Source organism: Sipha flava, unplaced genomic scaffold, assembly GCF_003268045.1.
Source record: "Sipha flava isolate LNK unplaced genomic scaffold, YSA_version1 591_pilon_pilon, whole genome shotgun sequence".
Lineage (NCBI taxonomy): Eukaryota > Metazoa > Arthropoda > Insecta > Hemiptera > Aphididae > Sipha > Sipha flava.
The window spans coordinates 295330-308666 of record NW_020273570.1 but is presented as its reverse complement, the minus strand read 5'-3'; positions in this window follow the sequence as shown (position 1 = coordinate 308666).

Sequence of the window (13337 nt, the reverse complement as noted above, 5' to 3'; positions counted from 1 at the left end):
CAGCAAGGCAAAATTACGGTAACAAATTTTAATATTTCACATTCCATGATCTCACTTCCACAAGGTTCAAGCTGTTGTCACTAGATGGCGATTCTCATATCATTTCGACCGTAATTGTTCCGTAATTTTATTATGTCAATAAAAAAAATGTTGCCGATATTAACAACAAGTCTTTAATTTAGGAGGGGAAATTATTTTTAGCAAAACTTTAAATTAAATAGAGCTTTAAATCTATGAATACTTACCTAAATTTTATATTTAATCTAAACTCAAAAGTTGTGAGTGTGATGAATTGTGATTACCATTACCTAGGTAGGTATCACAATGATACTACACTACGATCTACAAATCAGTATTAAAAAACGTTTTTACAACAGTTACAGTTTTTTTTTTTTTACAGTTACTGTTTATTATTGAATCAAAGTTGAGTACCTGTATACCATATCTAATTAGAAATTTAAGAAATATTATAATATAGGTATTAATTTATATAAATATTATTAATACCTTATTAGTTTAGTACTTAGGTGATAAAAAGTAATTAATTTGCAATGTACGCGTCGGTTTGAAAAGGGAACATCGGCGACCTTGCATGTACAAAGATTTTAAGTAAACCTATCTGCATTAATATAAAGTAATTCTATATAAGTGGGTAAAATTACGAAATATTCAAAATGTTCAAATTTCGGCTAGTAATAATAAGAATAAGTTTATTTGTAATAGTTCGTAGGCGTATAAGTTTAATTTACTATTTTTTTGAATTTTTTTTTATTTAATTTGCTATTGTCGGGGACATTACAGCAATACAATTAAGTGGTAATACACGATAATTTATAAAATATACATTTGTATTAATCAAATTAAGAAGCCAAATTTACTAGTTGAACAAAAATATCTAAAAATTCGGTAAACAAAAGGTCGAATAATTGTAGTACTTCAATATAAATTATAATTAGTTTATTAAATTATTATTATAAATAAATAATATCCCATAGTTAATTTGATGAAATTTAATAACATAGTAAATTAAATAATTATAGTATAGTTAAATAAATTATATAATGATTGACGCAGTCAGGTTTTTGCGCAAATTTTTTGGATTTCATGGTTGGCATATTTGATATTCCGTAATAATTATTCTAGCGGTGCCCATGAGGTGCCACATTTAAAACTTATTGACGAGTGTGCCGGAGCACTGAAAACTGGAAAATCTGTTATCAAAGGGTAAAAACAATTAAAAGCAAAAAATAATATGTATATATATATATATATATTTATATAAACAGTAACTGACACGGTAATGTAATAACTGAGCGCACTCGGCTGGCGGTAGACACACTCGATACATATCTACGCACGAGGAAATAGCCGGCAGCAAGTAGCTGTCTCCGGCATCCACCGCAACGACGTCAGTGCGCGTTAAATAATAATAATAATAATAATCGATACGGGCACGGTGCCATTTCGCGACGTTCATGCGTGGTTGTAGATTCGTTGACGTGCCAGGGATGACCGACGGTGGAGGGAAAGACGAGGCAGAGAGTGGCACGTAAATTCGTATAGGAGCGAGAGAGCTGATGAGAGAAGAGAACGTGTCATAACTATATGATAACTGGAATGGTCACCAGTCATAAGATCAATGCAAACATCACAGATATAGCGTGTTAGAAAAAGATAGCAGATAAGAATGGTGCTGCTATCTTTTTTCATCACACATAATTATATAAATTGATTACCAATATATTTTAAATTCGTTGTTCGTTTAACGTTTTGTTATGCGTTTTCAAAGTTTAAAAAAAAATTGAAATAGTGTGCACTGTGCAGTTAAGACTTAAGATGGTGAATTTTGTAGCCATTTGTAACATATGTTTACAAAGTTACTTTGTGTGTTATAATATATAACCAGTTTATATTTAATTACACTTTTATACCTAATTTTAAAATTTTTGTTATATATAATATATTAGGACTTCAGCACTCTTGTCATTGGAAATTATACATGTTAAATAATTGTATTTAAGCTTAATATATTTTATAATTCATATATATTTTCATTGTATTTTATTTTAATACTACCGCTCTTTTATGTAATTATTTATCATAATAATATTGTTAACTTGTAATCTATGCTAACATTTCATTTTAATATGGTTTAAAGGTTGTATGAATGCTTTAAAATGTAATAAATCAACTATAATATTTTACAGTGGTTTCTTATACAAATTAATTTTTTTATAGTTTATTTTAAATTAAATTCATTTTTTTATTAATATATAGTTTTATTATTATTAAATTCAACTCAACATAAGATACATAAGTTAACATAACAGATCATACAACTTCAAGGTTATGAATAAAGAGGGGATTTTTAGGTTCATATAAGTTTAAAATATGATGCTAATATGCTCTAAAAAAAATCCTAAAGTAATATCTAAATATTCCTTAAACTTGTAAATATGCAGATCGTATGCTCTAAAAAAACTCTAAAATATTCTCTAAATATTCCTTAAACTTCTAAATATGTAATAATATGATTTTTTCTTCTTAAATAGTCCAATAAAAACACTAAATTACTGTTATGGGCCATTCTTTTTGTAACAGATAAATTATTTAAATATAAAAATTTAAAACAGTTTATATATAGGAGAATAAATATATTAAATATAGCCAAATATATATGTATAAAAATGGAGCCAAAAATCTATAACATTTCATCAATTGAGAACGGCTGGGCCGATTTGGCTCAAATTTTTTTTTAATTGTTCATAATTGCCAGGAGAAGGTTTTTATGAAAAAAAATTTTGGAGAAGTGCTATTGTTTAATAAATCTTAGTTTAATTGAATAATTTTTGACCAGGTCGATGACCGCGCAACTGAAAATTAATTATTAAATAAAACTATTTCAAAACTATTAATTTTATTTTTGGTATTAAATGGTGGGTATTGCATAAATATTAAACAAAAAGATCCCGCAACAGGTAGAAAGAGCAATTTTAACACTAAAAAATGTGGACGTCAACGAATTGAATCTCAAGATACAACATTTATTACCAGGAGACTTGGTGTCATACAAATCTATTGATACAGTTTACGATGCTACTGAAGCTGTAAATTATCGAACAGAGTTTTTAAACTCATTGGATTTACCAGGTATGCCACTGCATAATTTACAACTGAAGGTTGGATCTCCGATTATTTTGCTTTGTAATTTGAACAAACCACGGTTGTTCAACGAAACACGATTAGTCATTAAAAAAGTAATCGAAACCATCATTTTAAATAGCAAATTCCGAGGTGAAAATATATTATTACCACGAATCCCTATTATACCCACAGATGTGCCAATACAATTTAAACGCCTTAAATTTCTAATTAGATTGGCATTTGCAATGATTATCAATAAGTCTCAAGGCCAAATTATGTCTGTCTGTGGCTTAGATTTTAGCATAACATGTTTTTCATACGGACAATTATACGTGGCGTGCTTTCGAACCATCATCCAGTTTGTTTGTGTTGACGAAAAATGGGATAAAAAAAATATTGTACACTCTGTTGCATTAAGGGATTGATATTGTTTTTTACTAATATTGTCATAATTAGCGATATATATATAATTTTAAAGAATCAATTTTAATAAATTATTAAAAATATAAATGTTTGATGTTTTTTCTTTTTTATATTCCGTCACCGTTTACAGCACTCCATATCTCTTCCACTTATATATCAAATCCTTATACTTATATTAAATTAGTTATTTTTTTCAAAATAACAAAATTAAATAATGGCAAAACAACGTTTGTCAGGTTACCTAGTTATATATAAAAAACAAAATAGTTAAATAAATACAATGAACAATTTGTATCCACTAATCCTTGGTAAAAGATAAATTATTTAAATGGAAAAAATGGATAACAATTCCATACATAGGAATATAAATATAACAATCAATTTTTTTTCCTAGAAAAATCACAACTCGAGGAATTAATAAAATATTATTTTTTATAAGCAATAATTAAATATATTCAAAAATATGAAAAATAGGTTAAATATTTTTTAATGTCCAAAATATGCTAAAATATGATGAATAAATCGTCCATATTTTCTATTCTCGTAAATTTGCATAAGGCCAATAAAAATATGTAAAAACCTAAAGATCCGCTCTCTAGTTATCAATGTAGTCAAAGTATCTACAATGTCTCATAGTATCATTAAAAATTATTTATTTTAGGAAATTTTGCCACGAAGTATTACAAAAATGTATTGAAGATTTTGTTTACAGTATTAATATTTACTAAATTATAAATCTACAATATTAAGTTAAGTTAGAAAAGTAATAAGTACAATCTAAAGTAAGTAGTAGAAATAGCTACAAGTAAGTAGCGTCAGTACTCATTTATTTAATTATGAATAATATTATAAACATTATGTTTTTATTTTAATAAATATTATTTTACTATAAATTAAGTTGTTCTATCATATGCTTGAGTTATGAATTAAAACCTTAATTTTTAAGAATAAAACTAAAATAATATCACTGTAAAATATGTTGTTGAGATATTAGTGCCATGTGCAAGATAAAGATAGTACTACCATTTGTATGTGCCATCTCCTAATATGCTCTCTCGGGCAACAACGCTAGGTGAGCATTCCAGTTATCATATGGAGTTCTATGGTGTCGGATCGGATCGGATCGGATCGGTGGCGAAGGCGGATAGGAAAAACCCAGCGGCCGCGGAGATGGGGTAGAGAAACTTTCCGCTTGGGTGGTAGGTGTGGTCCCGCCGCTGTCCCCATCTTAGACCAGGAAGGTTCCGGAAACGTCAGTTGGTTGTGCAGGTGGTCAATACCAACTTCCAGTTGGCCTTACCACAATTTCCATAACAATAGGCTAAAAGTATCAAGTAGTCGAGCTCATACAAATTCATTGTTACTCGGTTCTATACTACCCATTTTAATGTTCATGCTCAACAAACGGAGAAAATCTGAAAAATATACGGTAATGTGGTTGTGCGTGTACAGTGGCTCATGTCTTCAGTTTTTCCTTCGTTCCCGGTCTTGCTTTTCGTCTTCATTGTTCCACGGTGGCGTTTGAAATTATTCTTACGAATAATCTACATATATTTATTCAAAATAACTCTTGCACACACACAGTAATATATTATAATGTATTCAATTCAGGAGTGTATACGGTTCACACTATCTTGACAGACTGGCACTGGAATATTATCTTTTAACTCAAACAACAGAAATACTTAATTGAAATTCTACTGTCTACAACATTTTTTTCTTAAAATCGTTTCGTTTTTGTACAAAGATACTTTCAAAGAGGGATACTTATATAACAAATAATTAAAACAAAAATTTGAAAACACAGTATAATCATGGTTTTATTTTGTTTTCCGATATGAAGTTATACTTACAATTCGTGCTCCAGATAACGACAAATTATCATTGCATTATTTTATGACTATAATTATAATAAATTTATAGTATACGCATATAATAATAGCATATACTTGTATATATATATATATATATATATATATATATAGGACTAGTTTTGATGCCTTTTATAGGATATAATATATAAGGTCTGTGTAAAGAATAATATTACATTTATATAAATTAAACTACGAACTAATAATACTCTTAAATTTTAAAACAAACTACTTCGATAATTTGGCATCTATAAGAAAAGCTAATACTTAATTTTAGTCGTATTTTTTTATACCCTTATCCTCAATATTTTTATGTTTTTATGTATATAGTTATATTTTAGAAGCACGTGTTGTCCTGCACCTATCGTCTGTACACAGAGTACCTATCTATGTTTTTGTGCTGAAATTATACTTCAAAAATATTTAGCTAGTAACTTAAAAAAATAATCACTTCTCGAATGTTTGTTCCAAGTTATACAACATCGTATTCAGTGGGTGGAAGTGGGCGCATTCGTACCAGGATCGCAGGAACAGGTCGTGCGCTCGGCGGTCTGTGTCGCTCGGTTCTCTGCGCGTTTCCGTTGTGGTCCGGTCTGCGTGTTCCCGAAATAAATTCACTTTATTTCATTATGTTTCGCATAGTATAATATACTAATAACTAGGGCTAGGGACTTCATGCCTTTTTAAAACCTTAAAATATGTATGCATTTATGCCTTAAAGAATCAATAAATATGCTATTAAAATATGCATTAAAAAAAAATTATACTTGTAATAATTAATTAAATAAAAAAATTTAATTAGTAATAAGTAATAATATTTTTAGATATAATAAATATTATGATCTGAGATAATTATTTTATTTTTGTTTTCATTATATATTGAATTTTTGTCTAAAATAAAAAATTTAATATGGTTTTAAAAATAAATTAAATTGAAAAATGTTTTCTATTTTTATTATACCTAGTTATAATTACCTAATTATAATAATAATAATAATAATAATATATATAATTATAATTATAATAATAAATATAATAGTTATAATTATCAAGGTAACCTTGAGCATTGATTACATTGGACTATAATATATTTTCTTAAGTTGGAAAATTTAAATAACCGCCTATTATCAGCCAAAATATTTTTATATTTATAAGAGGAACGTTCCACGTCTACGGAACTTATTGGTACAAACTTCAAAAATGGTAGGTCACTACTACTAATATGTGCAGGCAATCCATCCATAGATTAATTTTTTCCGTTTAAAATGCTTGTAAAATTTTTTGTAGTTGATCAAATCCAACCTTTTTCTCCAAAACTATTTTAATTTTGTTAACAATTGCCATAGCTTGTGCAGATCTTTCAATTTTTGCAGAATGTATATGTTCTTCTGTAGTTTTAATTATTTTAATGAATTCAATTAGTGCACCAATAAGGCACCTTAAGTTCCAAGTCGCGTGATTTATAAAGAAATAAATTCATAATTTTTTTTTTATAAAATTAAAAAACTTATTCCTTCATATAAATAATTGTGAAATATGCACTTATAAAATGAAAAATGGTCAAATATGCAAAATATGCAACTATACAATTTAAATATAAGCTTGTAAATAAAATAAATTTATATATTACTTAGTTATGTTTTTGATGATTATTTAAAAACATGCAAACTCCTAGAAGTCTCAAGCCCTACTAATAATACATGTACTGTTGTTATTTACGAGTATATTTAGTAAAATATATTTTTTGTACCAAAATCCCTTCAACACCGTTATTTCGTATGACACGATAACGGTCCATTACGTTCTGCTCTCTGGTGCCATCGCAAGTGGTGAGCGAGTACGACACGTCTGCCGGAGCCGTCACAATTGGTGGGCCCTGCTGCACCACCAAGACCGGTATAGTTTGGACATTTATAAACATACAAACTACGTTTCACTAGTCAGTGATTAAAGTGGTAAACATTTTGACGGTTCTCATAACCACCAAAAATCAATTCCTGACCAGCTCGCTACGCTGAGATTTTGGGTCTCATTCAGCCTTTTACGATAAGCCAAGTACCAGGAACGCAGGAATAGTAAACGCCAGGAACACAGCGGCAGCACAATACTAATTTCCCCATACGTGAATATTGGTATATCGTTTTTATTAGGAACGTTTATTTTTTTGACAATTTACATATCTATCTTAATCCTATATATTCTATTTTATCGTATTTTTTTCGGGTACCTTGTAATTTGGAACATCTTTAATTTATATTAATTAAAAATAAAATTAAAGGAATAACAATACACATCGTCATCATCGATTCGATTCATATTTTTAAATCATTGATAAATTAAAATAAATTATAAGTTATTGATAAACTTCAAATTATAAACAGGAAAAAAGCGAAGTAAGAACGTGAATATCGAATCATTTTGTGAATTTAACTGAAATCTTGATGTAGTTTTACTATTTTCGTCGGTCGAATTTTGTTTCTGATAACGATCAAATAATTCGGCAGATGCTATACAAAAAATATTCGACCGATGCCGGGTATAGTTGGTCCGTAGACTAATAAGGGCCGAGTTAATTATGACATCTAGTTTTTGACTATCAAGTAACTGCCGGGTATCTCAAACATCGTTAGAGATTAACATATATATTTCACAAATGAAATTTTAAGAACTTACAAGCGATCTATCAAATAATTGTTTGGTGAACTGAGGGTTCCACAACAATAATAAGGTACGGTATCCGTTCGCCAATACTCGAAGTATTGGATTTCAACTAAACTGAAATTGCTATAACATCATATTTATAAAACGAAAAAATGTAGTGCCACCCTTAAGTCTTAGTTTCATCTTTGGTAAAGAACGACATTGCTTTGGATCCTTGATATCGAATAAAACGTAAATTATAGCTAAAGAAAAATTAGCAATTACGTTGAGGTAATTTAGCTTATTATTTATATTCGTACTATTTATGTAATTTATAAATGTATTGATTAATGAATAAAGAGAATATGAAATAATTTGGTTTTTTTTTTTTTTATAAACAATATATTCAAATAAGAAATTTCAATAACCAATATATATTTAATTGAAATTTTATTTTTATTTCTGTTTAATTACATATTCTGATACGTAAAATGTAAATCTGTTCTCCTTTAAGATCGATCCTTGTATATTAATATTGCTACATTAGATTATATTTATTGAAATAATTGTTTATTATTAAATAAAAATTAAATATAATTATTAAATTTATTTATTATATTATTACATTTTATTGTAACTAAAATTTATCGCAAAGATATGTAAGCTTATAATGGTAAAATTAATTTCTACAACGATCTATCTATATTCCTCTTGACATCAACTAATCGATCGTGATCCACAGGTTGGTGACCTTTGGTGTAATATTTATAATACGAACTGATAATACTTATTACAATCAGTAATTATTGCCCGAGGCTTATTATATACGTATTTTTATTTATTTTTTTATAAAAGTACATGTTATTTTTATATAATTTAATAACTTAATTCGGTTGTTGCATCGGCGGCGGTGGTGGTAAACAACGGTATACGTAACGACGGCAACGGCGGCAGTAACAATTCCGCATGAGTTCCTGGTACCAGTGGCGCCTACGTAGGGTAATAAATGGTTTAATTGAACTGGTTTATATATTTTTCGTGGGCCAACATACATTTGGGGTTAGTCCACACTCTAGTCTCTGGAAAAAAACACTATATAAATGCATAACTATTTATTTGGATCATTAGATCGTCGAATATAACGTAAAGAGTGCCAAATATGCAAACAAATATATACAATATAACCAATATAGTTAACTATAATAGTTATGTATAACTAATAATGTTGATTGCATTTGTAGTTAGTGTCAGGGCTCACGAAGCCGCCTCTAGATGTATATGCTATTATGTATATTATGTATATTAACTACTATATTAAAATTAATTATGATGAAGTAATAATATTTTGTAGAACAAGTCAACACATATTCAACACCCCTTATTTTAAATCACTGATCAAAATTATTACGTACGTTGCAGTGTTATCTTTGAAATCTTTAATAATTAATAAGCCATTGTATTTGAAAAACTGCCTTGAGCAATACCACCGGTGGAGATTTTTTTTTTTTTTGTTCCCTCTCTACCCACCCGCGCTTTTCCTGGTGCCCACCGACATGCGGGCGACGAACGAACACGGTGCGCTGTGCTGCTGCTGCGGACGGCCGAAACGATGTAATCAATAAATCGGCCGGACGGTAACGGTCGCAATTCCATCTGCCAATGATGTCAGCCGCGAACGGATCTGCCGAGCGCGCGCTTGCCCGGCAGTGCCTTCTGCGCCTCCCGGCGCATTCCGTCGTCACCTACACTACACCCCGCCGTAACGTCGTCACCACGCACCACCTGTACACCTACTAACCGATACACCGCTCATGCGTTCGCGCGTGCTACACGACCGTGTCCGCCTGTGCAGGATTGTTTTATGGGGCGAAGTATTTCAATTACACTAACAAATAAAGATTTGTTTCGTTGCATCGAGTGTAAAACTGTATTTAAACAACAATATTTTAAATTAGAAATCGAATTTATGTTAAACTTATATTAAAAAAAAAAAAACGATAAAAAAGAAATTTTTCCATAGCTATCGTTTTGTTATCTATAAAAAAACAATTTACTAATTTAAATATGTTGAAAAAAATAATGTTAAATTAAAATTTAATCGTCTAGATCAGTGGTGCCCAACCCGCGGCCCGCATGTGGCCCGCGAAGGTATTCTATGTGGCCTGTTACAAGTTTTCTAAAATAAAAAAAAAATTTAAAAATGTATGAAAATGTTTTGATTCATAATGTCATTTGATATTCAATTCTTTAAAAACTCAAACCGTTTCACGACACACAAGACAAACGGCTTTTCTATTAATTTCAATGAAAAATAATTTATAGACCATTTTTCATTAAAAATTTGGTAATCATCATTATATTTGCGTTTTTTTCTATCTGACATTTTCATACGGAAACTTTACAATTAAATATCGATATCACCCGAGTATTTAAAATAACGTACTGATCAAACTAATGTGTACTTACGATGTGTACCTTAATTCATAATCTTTTCAATGTACAATAAAATATAAGAAAACAAATTTAATATAAAAGATTATTTTTGTACTTTTATACTTTGTGGGCCGCCAAAGGAAAAAGGTTTGGCATCACTGGTTTAGATAGTTTTGCTAAATTATTGATTACAGCTTCTGGGCTGAATTCAATTTCACGATGAATATTTAACAAATCCAATCTATTTAAGCGAGATTCTTCCATAGTATTTCCATTGATTTTATAAAAGAATTAATAGAATAATTGTTCTTTGGTTCATTGTTACCTATCAGCAGTTCGTATAAACATAATATTAGTCGCCAAAAAAATTTATACCATATAAAAACAATTTTATTCCTGTTGTGTTTTAAGACGTAGAATTGTTGAAAAAATTCTTTCTGGTGTAGAAATTGCGGTGTTTCCGAAATGCGTGTTAAAATCATTACCCAGGTCAAATGGGTTTTTCGTGATAGAGCTGAGTTAAGCGCACAGACTTTTAATTAAAATTAAATTCAATAGAAAAAAAATATATACAAAAAACATTGTGTGCTATAATAATACATATCAAGTGTAAATAATCAAGTAAAAAAAAAAAAATGTACGAAAATTATTGTATAAATAAATTAAATTGGTTAGGCTTTGTAAGTTTATTTTCCTACAAACTCCAAACGTGTTATAATTTTATCTCCACACTGACGCATAATATCATTGATATAATCTTCCTATTTTACTGCATTACATAATTTTTATGTCATATTTGAGCTACGTATTTTGACATAAATGTCAGTTACAGTTGTTCATTTTTCAAAACTTCTAATAATTGGAAAATATTTGGATATGAAGAGTAGAACATTTTATTAAACTTTGAATGAAACAATTCACAAGCATTAGTTGCACGCATTAAACTGTTCGAACTAACGAAACCTAACGGGTTATAACCCCCCTCTCAAATGTCTCTCTAATTTTGTAAGATATACAATCATTTTAAGACTTAAATATAATGTTTAATCATAATATGTTATATAATAGGTATTATGTTATTCCTGTACGGTCGATTATTAATTTGTTATAAATATTATTTCATCTTAGAAGCTTGTACTAAAATAGTTAGTTGTTTAAATTACATCAATTTATATTCATAAACACTTGCATTTTTTAATGAACATAACGATAACACAGTCATAAATTACGTTTTTACTCTTAGGTAAGAACGTAACAATAAATATTTTAAAATATTACTTCATTCTAACGTCAAATTTGTCAAATTATATAATTTATTATAAATTCATTAAGTGCATGTATTTAGATTTTAAGAATTCATGTAATGAAATATTTATTGCTTTTTGAAATATTTTTCACTTTGAACCTAGCATATAACTAAACCTTAATCATAATCTTAAAAAATTGTATAAGTTATAAAAATAATAATATTGATAAAATAAAATAAAACAAACTTAATTTTATTTGAAATTGACTTTTTTAACTTTTAGTGAAATATGGCTCATTATAAATTTATTCATGTCTAATTCTTCAGTGATTGCACTTCCAGTAGAGAGATTGACTAATCTATTAGTTTTTCTTCGCGAAAACCGTTTGCATTAGCAATTCAATGAACACGATGTTGATTTTTTAAAACGAGATTAAAACGAGAGAATGACACCTGGGATCCTGGTACTTAGAAATGATTTTTGGGCGTAGCTATGATTTTTCCACCACCTTAAATCTCGCGTACTATATGTACATATATATACATATAAATATATATAAGGGGGTTCCCAAACTTTTTTGGATTACGGATCCTCAAAACAAAATGAATTACGCCTCCCAATAAAACATTTTTATTAATTAAATATAAGTAAATTATTATCGAAAAATAAAAATATGATAGTGCAATATGAGTATACAATATAAATATGTGCCTTGTCTCCCTTTTTTCGCCTTCAAAGGAAAAAGGTGCGCCTCGCAGTTGGGAACCGCTGATGTATATTATTAAACTAGATTTAGATTTTAGATTTTTTAAAAACATTAATTTTATATATTTTTTTTAATTTTTTTTTTTAGTTTTTTAATTTTAATTCTTGATTTTTTTTTGTTCGATTCGAATGCTCTTTTCATTTTCTGATTTTTGTTAAAATTGTTGAAAACAATAATTTCAAACAAGTTTTCAATTAAAAATATTGGCCAGTTCCAATTACCATGATCAGGATTCCATGAGTGGACGGTCACAGTCACGTAGGTGTTCATCAGTTACATGGGTGCGTGTACATTGCATTCCTGGTTCACGATTTACGTATATACGACGCACAGCGATTTCGTGATGTACTACGAAAATTATAAATAAATTATGGAATGAATTTACACAGTTTTTATTTTTTTTTTTTTTTTTTATATTAAGGATTCAACATTAATTATATCCTATTTATTACAGAGTTTATTTAATATTAATGATACAATAGAGAATTGGAAATTGAAAGTCCCCGAAGATTATCCTTAACAACACAAAACACATGTTAATGATATTATTATCTTTTACTTTTTTCTTAACGTTTTAAAAAGATTCTGAATTGATTAGTTCGTGTGAAACAAAAGTTGTAAAATGTGGAAATTAATTTGGTCAAGTAAAATAAATACAATTTTCTTTTCTTTGGTTAGGGTTAATGTACATTTTCTGTTTGAAAGAAGTTAAACGAATTCGTTTGTAAATAATCGGTTTCCATTTTTAAATATTTATTTTATAGCATACCTACATCATGTGTTCACAATTTGAAGGGTCTGTTAATATAATTT